The following is a 17,087-nucleotide window of genomic DNA, read 5'->3' as shown; positions in this document are numbered from 1 at the left end:
TACGGGGAGGAGCGACTGCGATGTGAAGATAAATGTTTGCGGTGGGAACGTCCATCAAGCGTGCAGCAGACGCGGGTACCTGCGCAAGGTAATGCAGGCTGCACTACGTCAATATGCACAAAAAAACTGAGCACCAGTTCTCACGTTCAACATTTGGTTCAACAGCTGATTCCTCTTCATTTGGTGTCAGCAATTACCATGAGGCCAAAACAAGCGTTTCCTTGAAGAATGAGTGGAGCTGTAACAGTATTGTTATATGTAAAAAGAATCACGTTTAGGGTCATGACCTAGGAGATGTGCTATTACGCACTGCATATGTAAAATATTATTGATTTACAGTATCTAAAATATTTTATATAGACGTGAAATGAATGGAAAAATTCGAATTATTATTGTTTTTAATTACTACACTTTTAAACCCAACAGTCAACTTTATCAAATGTAATGAGCTAAATAAAAATACTGAAAGTTAATTCTACTAATTTGAAAAGAGTTTTAAACTCAGTCTTGAAAGTAACGAGTTAATTAAATACTTCATTACTTCACCCTTAATGGTGTAAGTTTGCAGTACTCATATAGATTTTTTTTACTCAGATGGTTTGTAGCAATCGGTTTCCTCAAATGGTTTGAGTTGCCTTAACTTATTGGGTTTTACAGTACTCAGTTGGTTTGAGTTCTCTTAATTTATTGAGTTTTTCTGTGCTCAAGTTGCTTAATTTACTCAAATGGACCAAATATACCTTAACTTTTTGGGTTTTGCAGTGTAATTTTAGTTCCAGCATGCACACCTATTCTATATGTATTAAAATAAATAAATAAATGAAATATCAAACAATTAGTGTAATGAATAAAGTGTAATACTTATTGGTGGAATTCATGTATTAATATTTTGTTTCATGCCATACTGAATTATTTACCAAATGGTTATGTTTAAGTTAAAATGTTTGAATGATTGCCACAATAAATTCATATGTACAATTGAACAACAGCACTCTTTGTACTTAACATTAATTTCTTTCACAGTTTTGAGTTCATTTTTATATTTCAAATAAAATTGTCGCAGATTAATATGGGAATGTTTTATCTGTTGGAGAGTACGAAATCTGTTGGATCCGTCTTTTAAACAATTAAACCTCTTTTTCAATGCATTGCTTATTGTCATAGGTATACACTTTTTAAAAAAATCACATTTAACTAAGAACTATGAATAATAATGTTATGCAACTTGGTCATCAACTGTTTTGCAAGTTGTCCAAGAAACAGACATTTTCCCAATCTCAAATGTTGCACCGCAACTCCACCAACTGTTTATATCTGTCCATTTGTCAGACAGGCACTGACAATCTGCCTCTTGATTGCACTTTTTCTTTTTTTCAGTTTGTCATGCTGTTTACTGGAAGCTGAAGGTTTGTATGGGAGCCAACAACCGCAACAGCTGACAGGAGGCCCCAGAAGCCTCTCACAAAAGCAAAGGGGAGCTTGACGTGATTGCATCCCTAAAATTAAACCCAGCACAAACAGAATACCTGGCAGAAGCTCTGTGCACATCCCTCCATTCACATGCTCTCTGGAATGATGGCGGCATGTAGGTATGTAGGTACCACTCTTTATAAACTGCTTAGACTGTATCACTTATAGATGGTTTCACTGTGAAAACAGAGAACAGAATTAATTTAACGAAACAAGTTAATCTCACTCAAGTATTTAAAAAGGCCATTATACCTTAAAAACAAGTCACTGCAGGAACTCACTTTTTGGTTAAATTAACCAAGGATTTCTAGATTACAGCGTGCTTTGCTACAGACCTAAAGGAAAATAAGTAAAATTAAGTGTGTTTTTGCACAATATTAACATAAAGACTTGATTTAAAGAGATTTATTTTGTGCTGAAATTGATCAATTTCCCACTGTGGTGAAACGTTTGGTTGAGGATGAGCTGAAAAATGTAAAGACTTTATATACTGCATGCACTTCAGCTATAGGTCAGGTCACAATTCATGCTATATTAACTACTAGCATAATAACGTCATATTATTACGATATTAACTGTCTATTATTTTTTTATTTTAGTTAGTTGGTTATTGATTTTAGGGGGTTAATCATTTATTTGTTTGATATTTTTATTAAATCGATCAAGTTAAAGCAAGTTTCTAGACCCCAGCATGCTTTTTCATTAGACTTAAAGGAAAATAAGTGAAATTAAGTGTGTTTTTGCACAAGATTAACATGGATACTTGATTTACAGAGATTTCTTTTGTGCTGAAATCGATCAAGCTACCACTGTGGTGAAAAGTTTGGTTGAAGATGAGCTGAAAAACTTTAAGACTTTCTATACAGCATGATCTCCAGCTTTAGGTCAGGTCACAATTCTTGCTATATTAACTTCTAGCTTATTAACCTCATATTTTTACGATATTAACTGTTCATTATAAAGTATTATCTTATTCTAAATCGCTAATCCTACCTAAAACCCAAACCCAGCTTTATTTTTACCAACTGCTACACTGTAAATCCCAAATTAAGGTAACACAAACCATTTGAGGAAACCGATTGCAAAAAAACATTTAAGTTTAAAAACTAATTCTAATAAGAACTTAATCTATTTGAGTAAACGAAGTAATTGAGCAAAGAAAAACCCAATAAATGAAGAGAACTCAAACCAGCTGAGTACTGTAAATACAAAAAGTTAAAGCAACTCAAACTGTTTAAGGAAACTTATTGCTACAAACCCTTCATTCATTTTCTTGTCGGGTTAGTCCCTTTATTAATCCGGGGTTGATTGCAAACCATTTGAAACTAATCTATATGAGTGCTATGAACCTACTCCATTTAAGTGGAAGTAATGAGGTATTTAATTAACTCATTACCTTCAACACAGAGTTCAAAATTCTTTTCAATTGAGTAGAATTAACTTTCAGTCAATTTTGAGTTAACTATACTAATTTCTTTTTATAAAGTTGACTGTTGCGTTTTACAGTATAATAAACTGCTAATTAGTAGTTTATTAAGCTAGTAGTTAATGGTTTGTTAATACCGTGAATTGCGACTTAATATAAAGTGTTACCAATAGTTTCTTTGGCATTGCACATGCTCATGCTAATAAAAGCTTCTGAGCTAAAAAAAAAAAAAAAAAAAAAAAGAGAGAACCACTCATCTTGAATATGTAATGGTACAAAATTCAAATGTAATCTTCTACTAACTTAAAATAATTAGAAAGTTTGAGTAAATTTGAGTGAATCTGAACTCATTTCTATCAAAAATGGACTGTGATGAGGATAGCTGTCATGAAGCTGCGCTAAGGTGCCTTACAATTATCAAGATTATACCTCTGTTTAACCCTGAGTACACGCAGCTGTAAAATCCCCACAGTGCTCTCTTTATCTCTTTGATTTCCCATTTAGATTGGGCGATGTGTTGCCTGTTGTGGGCTTGGCTTTTGTTAGCAGATAATTGGTTTAAATTGCCTGTTGCAAACAATTAGTGACAATAGTGAATGATTTACAGCTTCTTCTTTTTTATCCTGTCAAAATTCTTAATCATTGCCTATTTCCAACCTGCACAGATCTTGTTGTAAACAGTATTACCATGTATTTTCCTCATTTTTCTTAGCATAGATGGTATCTTTAATCAGGGTGTGATGAAATGTTGTGAGGTGAAGCAGTTCTTGACAATCCATCAATGTCAATGAAGCTTACTAGCTTGCACACATCCAAAATTTGATATAATTCTCGTTTTGCACAAGATTTCCCTGCTGAATCTGCGTGTAAGAGAGTGAGATGATCAGTTTGTCATAGGGGGCTGGGCGCTGGAATTCAGCTGAGAATTTCCTGCCTTTTTAAGTCCTTTATATACCTGGAGCTTCAGCAGATGATCCAAAACACATGCAAGCAAATCCAACACAAGTAGCCCCAGTCAACTGGTCAAAATGGCCCAAACAGAAACAGACAACAATAAAGAAGAACACCCTAGAGCTTTTCTCAGAGAAGTTTGTTTATTTATTATTTTTGTTTCTTTAAATTTTTTAAAGATCTGACTGTCTATCTATCTAGATTTTGGTTAGTTGGTTAATTATTTTATTCATTACATGAATGAATCATTTAATTTTTCATACAAGATGGACCTCACCGTCAAAGCCCCAAATGTGGGTTAAGATATGTCTTTCATTGACTTAATAGTTTGTTTATTTATTTATTTTAGTTAGTTGGTTATTGTTTTAGGTAGTTAATTATTTATTTGTTTGATTTATTTATTTATTTATTTATTATTATTTTTTTAATGTATTTATTTATTCATTTATTTTAGTTAGTAGGTTATTGTTTTTATAAGAGTTAATTATTTATTTATTTGGTTTGTTTCTAGTTTATTTATTTGTTCATTTATTTTAGTTAGTTGGCTATTGTTTTAGGGTGTTAATTATTTATTTGTTTATTTATTTATTTATTTATTTTAGTTAGTGGGTTATTGTTTTTATAGGGTTAATTATTTATTTGTTTGGTTTGTTTCTAGTTTATTTGTTTATTTATTTGTTTGTTTGTTTTAGTTAATTAGTTGGTTATTGTTTTTAAGGAATTAATTATTTATTTGTTTGATTTGTTTCTTATTTATTTATTTGTATTTTTTCTAGTTATTTAAAAAATATTATTAAATAGCTTGTTTGTTTATTAAGTTGTTTCTTTAATATATTAATGAATTATTAATTAATTAATTAAAGACAGTCAATTAGTTTTTTATTTTTTATTAATTTCGTTGTTATACAAGATTAATCACATTTTCAAGGCCCCTTATACGATATTATAGATTTAAGTATTTTATTTAATAAGCATTTCATAAATGAATTAAATAATGATTTCTTTGCTTTTATTAGTTGCTACCTTAAACATTTATAATTTTTCAGTCACTAAATACAATGTCCTCCATTTTGTAGGCGAATTACTTTTTAACGTCTTGATATCAAGTTATAGACAGCAGATCACTACTTCTCTGTTTCATAGCTAGTGGCATCTCCACATGTCCAACAGCGTGGCCATGAATGAATCTTTTGTGCCACTGCAACTGCACAGAAGCTCTCTGCAACCTCCACCCTTCCCTCCATATGTTCCCAATACATCTAAACCTGTGGCCTGAGGGGCTGCCACAAGAGCACCTGCCCCTGCCCCGGCCCACAATAGAAGCTATTCTTCACGAAGGCCTGACAAGCATTAATGACGACTTGGGGAATATCAGCTAGATAGTAGGGAGTGGGATATGTGTCAACATTTCTGTAGGTGATGGTCTATGGAAGTGCTTGTGATGTGTGCATTTGTAGAGCGTGTGTTTGTCTATGTGCTTTGTGCATCTGTTTGTGCATGACTTTCCTTAGTTTCCCCCATGGCTGGTTTTACCAGTCTTACAAAGGGGATTTTTTTTTTCAGTTTGTTCACACCGCGCGGTTATCTCTTAGATCTGTGCATGCTAAACGTTGGATAAAATGCCCTTGATTTGACTGTAATGCAGAGTTTAGGATGGAATGTAAGCAAAACGAGTCGGCGCAAGCATATTTTTTTATTTTATATGACAGAGTTTTGGCAGAGCAACTTCACACAGACTTCTGTAAAAATGTTCAATTTACCTTGTTTTTGAACAAAATAAGTTCAGCCTCCTTGCTTCACTAGAAATTATCCCATTGTTTATGGCTGAGCGCCTGATGTTCTTGATGGTTTAATGAGAATGATAGGGTTGCTGTCATGATGTCGCTGGGTATTTAGCAATCGTTGGCCTGTATACAAAGAGGATGATAACTGTAAAGATTTCTGTAACTACTGTGTAATTTTTTAATAATTGTTATATTTTTGTGACCGTATTGACGGCATTCACAGGACAAGCACAATAGCCAAGGGTAAGGATGATATAAAGAAGTAGATTATCTTAAAGATTAAAGAATAAAAAAACACAACTATGACAACCACATCAGGTAAATTATATAATTGAAATCACTTTTAGAAATCATTTTTATCAACATCAGTAAAACATACAGACTATCAGAATACATCCTATTTAAGAATGTAAACATTACAAAGCCTGATGCAAAAAAATATTTGAAAAAAAACTGAGCGTTTTCTATTAGTGAGAATCCTGACAGATGTAAATATGTGCTGATCATTTTCCTCTCAATTACAATATAAACATGCTTCTAAAATGACAGGGGAGACAAAGCAGTAGTTAAGAAATCATTGAGATTTTTATAAAGACTCACAAATCATCACTCTAGTCATGTTAATGTATTTCCTTCTCTCTTATTGCAAAATGTTTGTTTGTCTGTATGCACCTCAATTCAGTTATACATTCCTTCCTATATTACACATACTTTATTATGCCAACAGAAACTGATAAAAAATTTGCATATAAGGATGGAAGCTGTGATGATTGGTTTATATTTAAAGCTGCCATAGAGTGCATTGATTCAATATTTTAAATTATTTAAATTGTATCAGATATCTACTTAATTACTTTATGTGGTTTTGGTAGGTGCAAAAAAGTTTTTAGACTGTATGCTAATTTTTAACCACAGAAATTACCCCTAGAAGTATTTTTTGACTCACATGTGGCCAGATTCCCATGTGGCGTCAGTGTCAATGCTTCCCGTTCATGTTAAATTAATTATTTCAAGCATTGCTGAACTAAATTGTGGATCTGTCTGTGGAACTTGCTTCAGAAGTTGGGAATTTCTTAACTTTTTAACGGATTACTTAAAGGGCACCTATGGTAAAAAATCAACTTTTCAAGCTGTTTGGACAGCTGTGTGTTGGTATAGTGTATAGACCGTCATACTGGGGTGATATGAACACACCCAGTCCTTTTTTTTCAATTTAACTACAAAAAAAAGGGTCGGCCAATTGGAGCTGTTTTCAAATCGATCGCACCATTACGTAGGTGTGCGATCCCCCCGCCCACCGAATTGATTGACAGCTGCGCGCATTAACATGTTCCAGTAGTCGCGTGTATATGTCAACAAGACCAGACAGACATACGCAAAGCAACCGGGAATAAAAGGTCTGTTCTGTTCGCTAGGATCAGCAATCATCATCAAATGTGATTAAGAGTAAGTTTCACATGTTTAAAGTGTTTTAAAACAGAGTATGTGTGTAATTAATTACAGCGTTTTACTTCAGCTTTACTTCATCAGCACAGCCGCGTGTCCGAACAATTATAAAAGAAGACGCTTCAATCCCGGTTTGTGGAAGTTAAATCAGGTTTATTTTGTACATTAGCATAACAGATATCCACACAGTACTGGAGGTTAGCCTTAACTAAGCTAAGCGCGCTCTGTCTGTCAGCCTGCCTGCCTGTGTGTGTGTGTGTGTCATCTGCGGTGTGTGTGTGTGTGTGTGTGTGTGTGTGTGTGTGTGTGTGTGTGCGTGTGTGTGTGTGTGTCATCTGCGTTGTGTGTGTGTGTGTGTGTGTGCGCGGGCGCGCGCGTTAACTTTGTAACAAAATTGTGTGTGACTCATCAATGCAACTTCACAATACTGATTGGTAAAGGTTAGTTCTTACTGTAGTATCTCACAAACGCTGCGTGAGATCTTCTTCCTTTAAGTCTGTCTGTTGTCTGACGCAGCTGAGGGAGGAGGCATGTAGAAATAGTGGGCGGGAAAGACTCGTCTTAAAGGCGCAGTACGACAAAACCACCCCCTGCTGGAAATCAGTATAAAACAGCATCTTGTAAAAGGTATAACGAAAAATCTGATGGGTATTTTGATCTGAAACTTTATATACACATTCTAGAGATGCAAAAGACTTGTATTAAATCTGAAAAAAGGGGTAACCTAGGTGCCCTTTAATGCATATACCAGCTCAGACATTAGACAGTTGTAGTTTAATTTCATTGGCTGATGCAGCTATGATGATTGCCTTTTTGAAGCTTAAGCCTTGTGTGAATCGTTCAACCCAGGCCCATTCTGAAAATGTACGCTACCATTTCTATAACACTATATATCCATTTCTGGAGAGTGCCAAATACGTCCCAGGAGGTACGCTTTTTTGGATTTTTTTGTTCTCGCGTCAATCCACCAGAGGTTGCTGTCGACTGATTAAAAAACTGACTGACTGACCGATCAACTGACCCACCCTCCTTCTTCCCAAAACCCAACCAATAGTGTTTTCAAGAGCAAACTGGACAAACTGGTAACAGTGGAAAAGCCATCCATATGGAGATAAGCGGTCAGCTAGTAAGCGTAAAAAGGAACAGCGTCATCTAGGGTTGGTTTTAAAGATGAAATGCAACAATACAGTATGTCTGGCCACATTTGCAGTCTTTAGAAGTGTATATTGGAAGTATATATATATATATATATATATATATATATATATATGTACATTATTAAAAAAACATAATTAATCATGATTCATTACGAAACACCGTATTTATTACAGAAATGAAAACACAGGCATTTAAGTTCCATTTGAATTTCAAAATAATTAATGCCAATAACAAACAAAAATGATTTCCATGTTGGATTCTAAGTGGACTACGAACACACAGACAACAGCACATGCGGTAAGCGAGGGATCTCTTCAGATTCATCAACAAGCACGATCGCATTCATCAAATTTGCTTAAACCAAGCGTTCTAAAGTATGGCTGTCATTTACAAACAAGGATTCTGACACAGCAACGTGAAGCAGACGCTTAAAAAAAGTTGCGTGTAGGGGGGAAACATGTGAAACTTATGAAATGTGAGGGCTCATTGAAGCAGCTTAAAGGCAGAAAATAGGGCTGTCTTTGACAGCTTGCGACTTCAACTGCCACTTTCACTACAGTAAATTTACACAGACACCAATACTCAGCTTTTATGATTAAGATAATACTGACTAAGAGTCTATGATGTAAGCAGTGATTTTTGATTACTTCAAAGGATCACGCGAGTCCCGAAAGGCAGATGTTTTTCTTTCCGTTCGCCATGCTGTATCAAATTTCATTAAAAATCCTGAATGAAAATATGCTGAATGAAAGTGAACTGCTGAACTGCAGTTAAAGTCTAAAGATTAAAAATGAAACACCTGAAATTGCATAAAACTGTGGAGGAAATGCAGGATAGCCTGGTGATGCGACACTAATTGTTTTATACTGAAACTTTGCTTCTAAAAGCGCGTCCTTGATCTTATTCAAATTTTTTTGCACGTTTAAAACAGGACCAGAGAAAGCTGAACTAGCGCTCTAGGCAAACGGAAATCATGCCGCCCTCAACCTGAAATTGACCGGTTTGCGGATTAAAGTAAAGGCCATAATATATATATATATATATATATATATATATATATATATATATATATATATATATATATATATATATATATATATATATATGTGCATGTGTGTGTGTATGTATATCTATATATATATATATATATAGCAAACGGAAAACGGAAATCATGCCGCCCTCAACCTGAAAGTGACCGGTTCGCGGATAAAAGTAAGGACCCTGAGGGAGGGTGTGGGTGTAGCGGATTCATAATATATATATATATATATATATATATATATATATATATATATATATATATATATATATATATATATATATATGCATGTGTGTGTGTGTGTGTATGTATGTATGTATATATATATATATATATATATATATATATATATATATATATATATATATATATATATATATATATATATATATATATATATAATGTTGGAATCAGGAAACACCATGATGTACTCTGAAACAGACATGCAAAATAATCATACCGCAGTTGTCAAAAATATTTTTAACAAACTGAATAGATTGCTTGTTAATTCACAATCCTTTTAACTGAAGTGGTCGAGAGGTTTACTTTAGCTAGAAGAAATTAGTGAATAAATGTGCTTCTGAGTTGTGTTATGGCTTAAATATAATATAATATTTAATATTAATAACTATAATGAACCTCAACAAAAGAGGCAGACAGAGATGTCTGTAGTGTTGTATTTTGTGGTTTCAACCTGTATGAAAACACAGACCGGAATTAATATAAACCTCTGCAAGAACAGAGGAGTATTTGAAGTTTATTGGCATCCTTTCACTCCAGAAAAATCCCAATATAACAACATCCATAAATGTACATTAAACACTTAAGTTCAGCCATTTACATTGTTGCATCATTACAAATATACATTGCAAAATTCACAATACACAGTACATGTTAAACTTACAAAGTATACGCACTTTAGGCTTCAAGTGTCGTTCAATAAAAATGTTTAATAATTTTAAATTCTGACAACAACAAGCTGTGATTACCTGAGAGCTCAAAAGTGCCGGTCTCATTTTTTAAAAATAAGAGTCGCACAGTCGCACAGTAAGTATATAAGCTTAGATAAGCATAAAATTAAAGGGAAAAAATTGTAATCGCATGAATAATAATGATTCTGTCTGAAAGTTCAGAGTTGGTGTTTTGTTCAAATTGGCCTGTTTTTCACCAGGGTTTTACACTCAATGATGTTTAGGTCTCATAGTATATCATGTCTATGTATTGGACTTTTATTATTTAGGCATAGGCATATCCAGATTTTCATTCTATTGCACCAGCCTCATCTCACGAGGAAACATAAATATTTTACGTGTTGTCAGTTTAGTGGCTAATTTGTACGAATTCCGTCGTACGAAAATGTACGATTCCCCTATCCACCCCTACCCCAACTCCACCCCTACCCGAACCATCTTTGGGTGATGAGCAAATCGTACTAAATTGAGTGAATTAGATCGTACGAATTCAAACAAATTAGCCACTAAATCAAAAAGTTACGAATTGCCGTGAGATTGCGTTGATTGCACCTGTATATGTTGCATTCTGTTTATGAACATCAGCATGCAATGGTATGGATGTTAATATAATGTAATTTATTAGTAGTTTAGTTTTCTTTACAGTTACTCTTGATTTAAATAGGGTTTACAAATGAAAATATATTGTTGGAATCACTTTCTTAATGATTTTGTTGCTCAATGACCAGAAGCCAATTAGATACCTATCTCTAACAAGCTTGAATTTTTAGATGAGCAGATTACAAAACTGTATGTGCCTATTATAACGCAACATCCACTGTCTACTCCAATAATGCTTTCTAATTAAACAGGTTGTTCGAGGAATGTGAGTATGTTTGCATTAGCCTTTGCGTATCTGTGTGCTCAAGACCTGTTAAATGGGTAATTCTGACAGACAGGTAAATAAACAGAAACCTGGAATGTGTAAACACACTCATTTAAGGTGAGACACCGCACTTCCTTCACCTTTGTCTTGATGTTTACCGCTACCACTTCAGAAGATTGATTACTTGTTATCAAATATATTGAATATACACCTATGTAGGGTTTTTTTTTATCCCCATCCCCCTCTTTAATTGTCTTCTTAAGAAATAAGTGTTTTGTCAAATGCTTCAGGCAAAATCTACCAGTGCATACCATCAGCTTAATGCGCCGACCTTTTGGTTTGTTGGACCGACATACATGTTTTTAATCCAGTTGTCATTCTTTGCTTGAGGGAAAAAATGATTTTAGCCTTCTAAGATTGACAGCGGGACAATCCGTGCCTCGAAGAATGTGCTTTTTGTTTTTTGTCAGATAATCTTTTAGCTAGTCATTTGCACATAATCTTGCACTTTGTAATATCAAGTTAAGACTCCTGCTGTTCTTTGGCAAGAGTCCTGCTATCTGTCATCACTAATTGTCCTCTAATAAATATAATTAAATGCCTTTTCAGCTGTCTTACCATGCGAGAAGAAAGGTGTGAAATTAGAGGTCAAACAAAAAACACAGTTGTGAGTCAGTGAAAGGGAAAATCACACTTATCAGTTTTATAATTTTCAACAATATCAAATTTCATCAATGGATATGAACAGGTGCAGAGTTACTAAAATTATGGCTTTTGACATGAAATAATATGTGACATGCGTTCGTTATTAAATGTGTTTTTTTGTTTTGTTTTGTCCTGTTACTTGTGGCAACAAACAATACACAAATATTAAAATGTGACACTCGTGTTGTAGTGTCTGTGTCTGGGTGATGACTGTGCAGTATTTTGTAGTGCCAACAAATCTTCCATTCCCAGGCTCCTCTGTCCTGGGTGTGTCTTGACCTTGTGTACTGTCAACAACGGAGAAGGGTCACACACACACATACACCTCTTGCATAGCAATTTTATAAGCTTACGGCTGAATAAATCAGCACTCATGTAAATATTACACTATGACCAGACTATCAATTGTTTTACAAAAGTTATTTTACTTAACTACTTAAAAACTTAAAACTAGTTAAAAAGTCTTTATTTGGATTTGAATTTCAGTTATTCACATATTTTGGCTTGTCATATGCTGTCACAACCCTAAATGATGTAGTGTGTCAGTTTTTTTTTTTTTCTTTAGAGTGGTGTCCCGATCATATATCCAAATGGCAATACTGTACCACATTAATCAGGCATAATTACTATTATTATTAATTGTAAGCATTAGTTATTTTTTATAATATAATTACTTATTGATTAAATCAATATTCAATTAAATATATAACAGATGAACCAATGTGTTGGACATAGATATTTATTTACTTATAATGCAGCAATTTCTAGTATAACTTCAAGCATATGTTTTCAAACATTGTTTTAAAACATGAGCAAAGTATCTCAATGTTAAAAGTAAGGAAACAAATGAAAAATATTGGTATCTGTGTTAAAATATATAATACCAAAATAATTGGTAAAATTGGTAAATTTATACATATACAGTTGAAGTCAGAACTTTTTTTAGTCCACCTTTAAATATTTATTTATTTTTTAAAAATTTTCCAAATGATGTTTAATAGAGCAAAGAAATTTTCACAGTATGTCTGATAATATTTTGTCTTCTGGAAAAAGTCTTATTTGTTTTATTTTGGCTAGAATAAAAGCAGTTATTAATAATAATAATTAAAAAAAAAAACATTTTAAGGTTAAATTTATTAGCCCCTTTAAGCTATATATTTTTTCGATAATCTACAGAACATACCATCATTATACAATAACTCGCCTAATTACCATAACCTGCCTAGTTAACCTAATTAACCTAGTTAAACCTTTAAATGTCACTTTAAGCTGTATAGAATTGTCTTGAAAAACATAGTAAAATATTATATACTGTGGCGAGGCAGTGGCGCTGTAGGTATTGCTGTTGCCTCACAGCAAGAAGGTTGCTGGTTCGAACCTCGGCTCAGTTGGCGTTTCTGTGTGGAGTTTGCATGTTCTCCCTGCCCTCGCGTGGGTTTCCTCCGGGTGCTCCGGTTTCCCCCACAGTCCAAAGACATGCGGTACAGGTGAATTGGGTAGGATAAATTGTCCGTAGTGTATGAGTGTGTGAATGTGTGTGGATGTTTCCCAGAGATAGGTTGCAGCTGGAAGGGCATCCGCTGCGTAAAACCTTGCTGGATAAGTTGGCGGTTCATTCAGCTGTGGCGACCCCGGATTAATAAAGGGACTAAGCTGACAAGAAAATGAATGAATGAATTATATACTGTCATCATGGCAAAGATAAAATAAATCAGTTATTAGAGATGAGTTATTAAAACAATTTTGTTTAGAAATGCTTAGAGGAAATCTGCGCTTCCTGTCAAAAAGAAATTGGGGGAAAAACAAACAGGGGGCTAATAAATCGGGGGATTTATAATTCGGACTTTAACTGCATCTACAATAAAGGCACACATGCCAACATTAGCTTGCTGAGGGATATTTCATGGCACACAAGCTATAGAAATAATAGTATTTATATCAGTTAAACAAAACTGATAAAAACAACACTTAAAACAACACAAAACAACACTTAAATCCACATAACAGTATTTTGAGGTAATCATTCAACAAACTTTTCTCCGTCCAGTTTTCCAACAAACCCCCCTTCCACTTTAACTATTTAACTCTGGACTTGCTCTGACAAAATCATTTGAATTAATGAGCTGATTTGCTCTTACCAGTTTGATTGAATCAGAGAGTTTTTCACTGGAAACTTGCTCATTTGAATCATTCATTCATTCATTCATTTTCTTTTGGCTGAGTTCCTTTATTCATCAGGTGTCGCCACAGTGGAATGAATCGCCAACTTATCCAACCTACGTTTCAATACGCCCTTTCAGCTGCAACCTAGAACTGGGAAGCATTCATACACACTCATTCACTCATACACTACGGCCAATTTAGTTTATTGAATTCACCTTTAGCGCATTTCTTTGGACTGTGAGGGAAACGAAGCACCCAGAGGAAACCCACATCAACATGGGAAGAACATGCAAACTCCACAAAGACAAGCAAACTGATACAGCTGGGACTCGAACCAGCGACCTTCTTGCTCTGATGCAACAGTGCTAACCACTAAGCTACCGTATCGCCTCAATTGAATCAATAAGTTGTTAACTTTAAGAGGGTCGCACATCGGATGCACCGCTCGGTGATGTGCTACGCATCCCTCCATGCATTTTAGAATTCTAAACATAGATTTCTATCAAGGTACGCACACCGACACCTCAAGTTGGAAGCTGTTTGTGGCGTCCAGCTACAACTCAGGACACTGTTCATATTATTGCCCTGCCACAGAGCGCCATCTGAATAGTTTAATTTTAAATAACATGCAAATGTGCGCGTCTGGTGTGCAATACTTTCAACTGTAATGTGCGCTTTGTGACCCGCTTTAGAGTCAATATGATCAAATCATTTGAATCAGTGAGCTATTGAATTAAGACTCTCTCTGACTGGATCATTTGAATCAGTGAGTTGTTCACTGCACACTCTCTCTGACCAGGTCATTGAAATCAGTTATCTACTGGATTCTCATTCTGAACAGATCCATAAAATAAGAGTTGCTAACTGTATCTAGCTTATACTGGATCATTTGAATCAGTGAGCTGTTGGCTTAAAGTATTGGGAATCAATTCAATGTGATGTATCATGTTAAATGAAAAGAACCAGTGTGCTCAGTAATCGTGCACTGCTATCACATCTCTGAGCAGTTGATTAGTCCTCCAGTTCAGAAAAATGTGTAATGACATTTTTTCATGACATGTTGTGGATGGAATTGTTTACTGCTCTATATAGATATACAGTCCTTTTTTAAAATTAATTATTGTTCTTCTACCACACCTGTACAAAGTCACTACACAAAAACCCTCACAATGTAAAACAGCCACTCTGAAGTTTTTTAGCTTTTTTATAATTACTTCTAAACAGTGTTTCCCAGCCAAAGAATTATGTAGAATTAACACTCTTTGCTGAGATCCAGAATAATGAAAACAAACGGAATGAGGTGAAAAAGCCTCATAAAAATGAATAATCAAGATAAAGCGATCTTCAACCTTCCACATATTGATCAGGAAAGACTTCTGAAAGTTCATTTTAAAGCATCTGATAAGCTCACACAGTAGTTTTCCTTCTAGCCTCATCAATGTGGGAAATGCCTTGTCTTATCTTATCAGTGCTTAACTATCTTTTTCTCCCTGAGTTTGCAGTGTTTGCATAGGGGCTGCTGCAGAGAGTTTGCAGGTGTGAAGTCTGCTCCGTCAGGGCTTTAGCTCTTGGCTTATTTGGCTCCCTTCGCTGTATTGTTTATATATCCCACCCTCTGGCATCATTCCACATCTCGCAGGTATTTAATCCTCCATCTCCCCCTCAAACATGTTATTATCAGGCATCATTGTTAAAGAAATGCTCAAGAAAATGTGTTGTTCTTGGCTTCCATCTAAAAAGAGGAATCCAAATCTAGAATAATCCGGACAGCTCTTTTTGCAACATTTTGACGCTGAGCGCTGAAAGATGATGAGGAAATTAGTTTTTCTGTTGACATTATGTATGGGATGCCATGTCAATCCAAATAGCTTTGAAAAACCTAAAATCAGAGTTGTGTTTCAGGTTGTCCTTCGAAGGGATGTTAAAAACATCTGTCTTGGTTCACGTCAGTCATGTACTGTAGTGATCAAACCCACATAAAAGGTAGTTATGGATGAGTGCCTGCTCCCCGTGAAGATGATTACACTTTGCCAGTATGCTCTATGTTTACATAAGCAAAGCAGACATGCTGTTTGACAAAACCTCCTGTGGTGACAATATTGACCAAAGGAGAGTTTTGCTTAATTTGTTCCTCTGAGGACTTTTAGTTTGTTGCTTGACTTCCCGCATCTGTTATGACTCAACCATTGTTAATGGCAAATCAGCTGCTGGTTGACTTTATTCATGTATTTAATTATTATTATTTCTTTTTTTTTTGACACGACAATGAAAATATATAAAATATAGCATCCAAACGTCGGTAATAAAAAAATTTTTTGTTCTGTTTTTTTATTTTATTTATTTTTTTAATCATTTATCTGTAAAATATTATTTCGATTTCAAATAGCATTTTATTATGTATCTTTTGAAATACATTTTAAAATTTTATTCATGAAAGCAAACACCTAAATTTAGGCATTGTTAGACTTCGGTAGCACATTAATAATGTTTCTGCTTTCTTCATGTCTGTCACTATGCTGCTTATCTAACGCAGTGGAAGCGGAGATTGAGGCACACTCTGATGGCATGTGCGGGAATGGTGGATGTGGAGAACTAGCATTAAAGGCACAGGTCACAAAGACAGCCACATATTGTTCAAAGCAAAAAATAAATAAAAAATCATATATAATAAATAATCTGATGTCTGTTTTTGAGCTGAAAATTTACAGACATTTTCTAAAGACACAAACTTATCTTAAATCATGAAAAAGGGGTAGAATATGTGCCAACTTCAGATTAGTATGACAAGAATTTATGTGGGATGAGCTCTATTGATTGTGTTCTAAGACAAACAATTGAGTCATTAAATGTGATTTTTTTTTTTACAGTAAATCTTAAAATTTCACATTATAATTTACGTAAATGTTATCATTTGCAATTGTTGGCCTATTTTGAATCAGCTTGTTAACTTTAGTAAATTGTGGACACTCGTTCTGACTGGATCATTTAAATCAAAGCAAGGCAAGTTTATTTATATAGCACATTTCATACAAAGTGGCAAATCGGTGAGTTGTTTATAGCAGACTCTCTCTCTCTCTCTTTGACCAAATGAACTGTTGACTTGCTAACA

The 17,087-nt window shown here is 34.4% G+C and overlaps 1 protein-coding gene across 4 annotated transcripts in view; it reads left to right on the top strand.

Moving 5' to 3' along the window:
* The window catches only part of prkchb (protein kinase C, eta, b), a 220,556-nt gene that overhangs the window by 97,891 nt on the left and 105,578 nt on the right, over nucleotides 1–17,087 (top strand). For 3 of the 4 annotated variants that reach the window (XM_073932553.1, XM_073932551.1, XM_073932552.1), the window contains one exon: nucleotides 1,378–1,589. The gene's annotated coding sequence lies outside the window, so the exon portion shown is untranslated. Of the gene's footprint in view, nucleotides 1–56; nucleotides 89–1,377; nucleotides 1,590–17,087 lie in introns of those variants that run through there. The other variant, XM_073932550.1, reaches the window with a different exon arrangement.

This window comes from Danio rerio, chromosome 20, assembly GCF_049306965.1.
Source record: "Danio rerio strain Tuebingen ecotype United States chromosome 20, GRCz12tu, whole genome shotgun sequence".
In the NCBI taxonomy this organism is placed as follows: Eukaryota; Metazoa; Chordata; class Actinopteri; order Cypriniformes; family Danionidae; genus Danio; species Danio rerio.
This window is presented reverse-complemented; position numbering and strand designations above follow the sequence as displayed.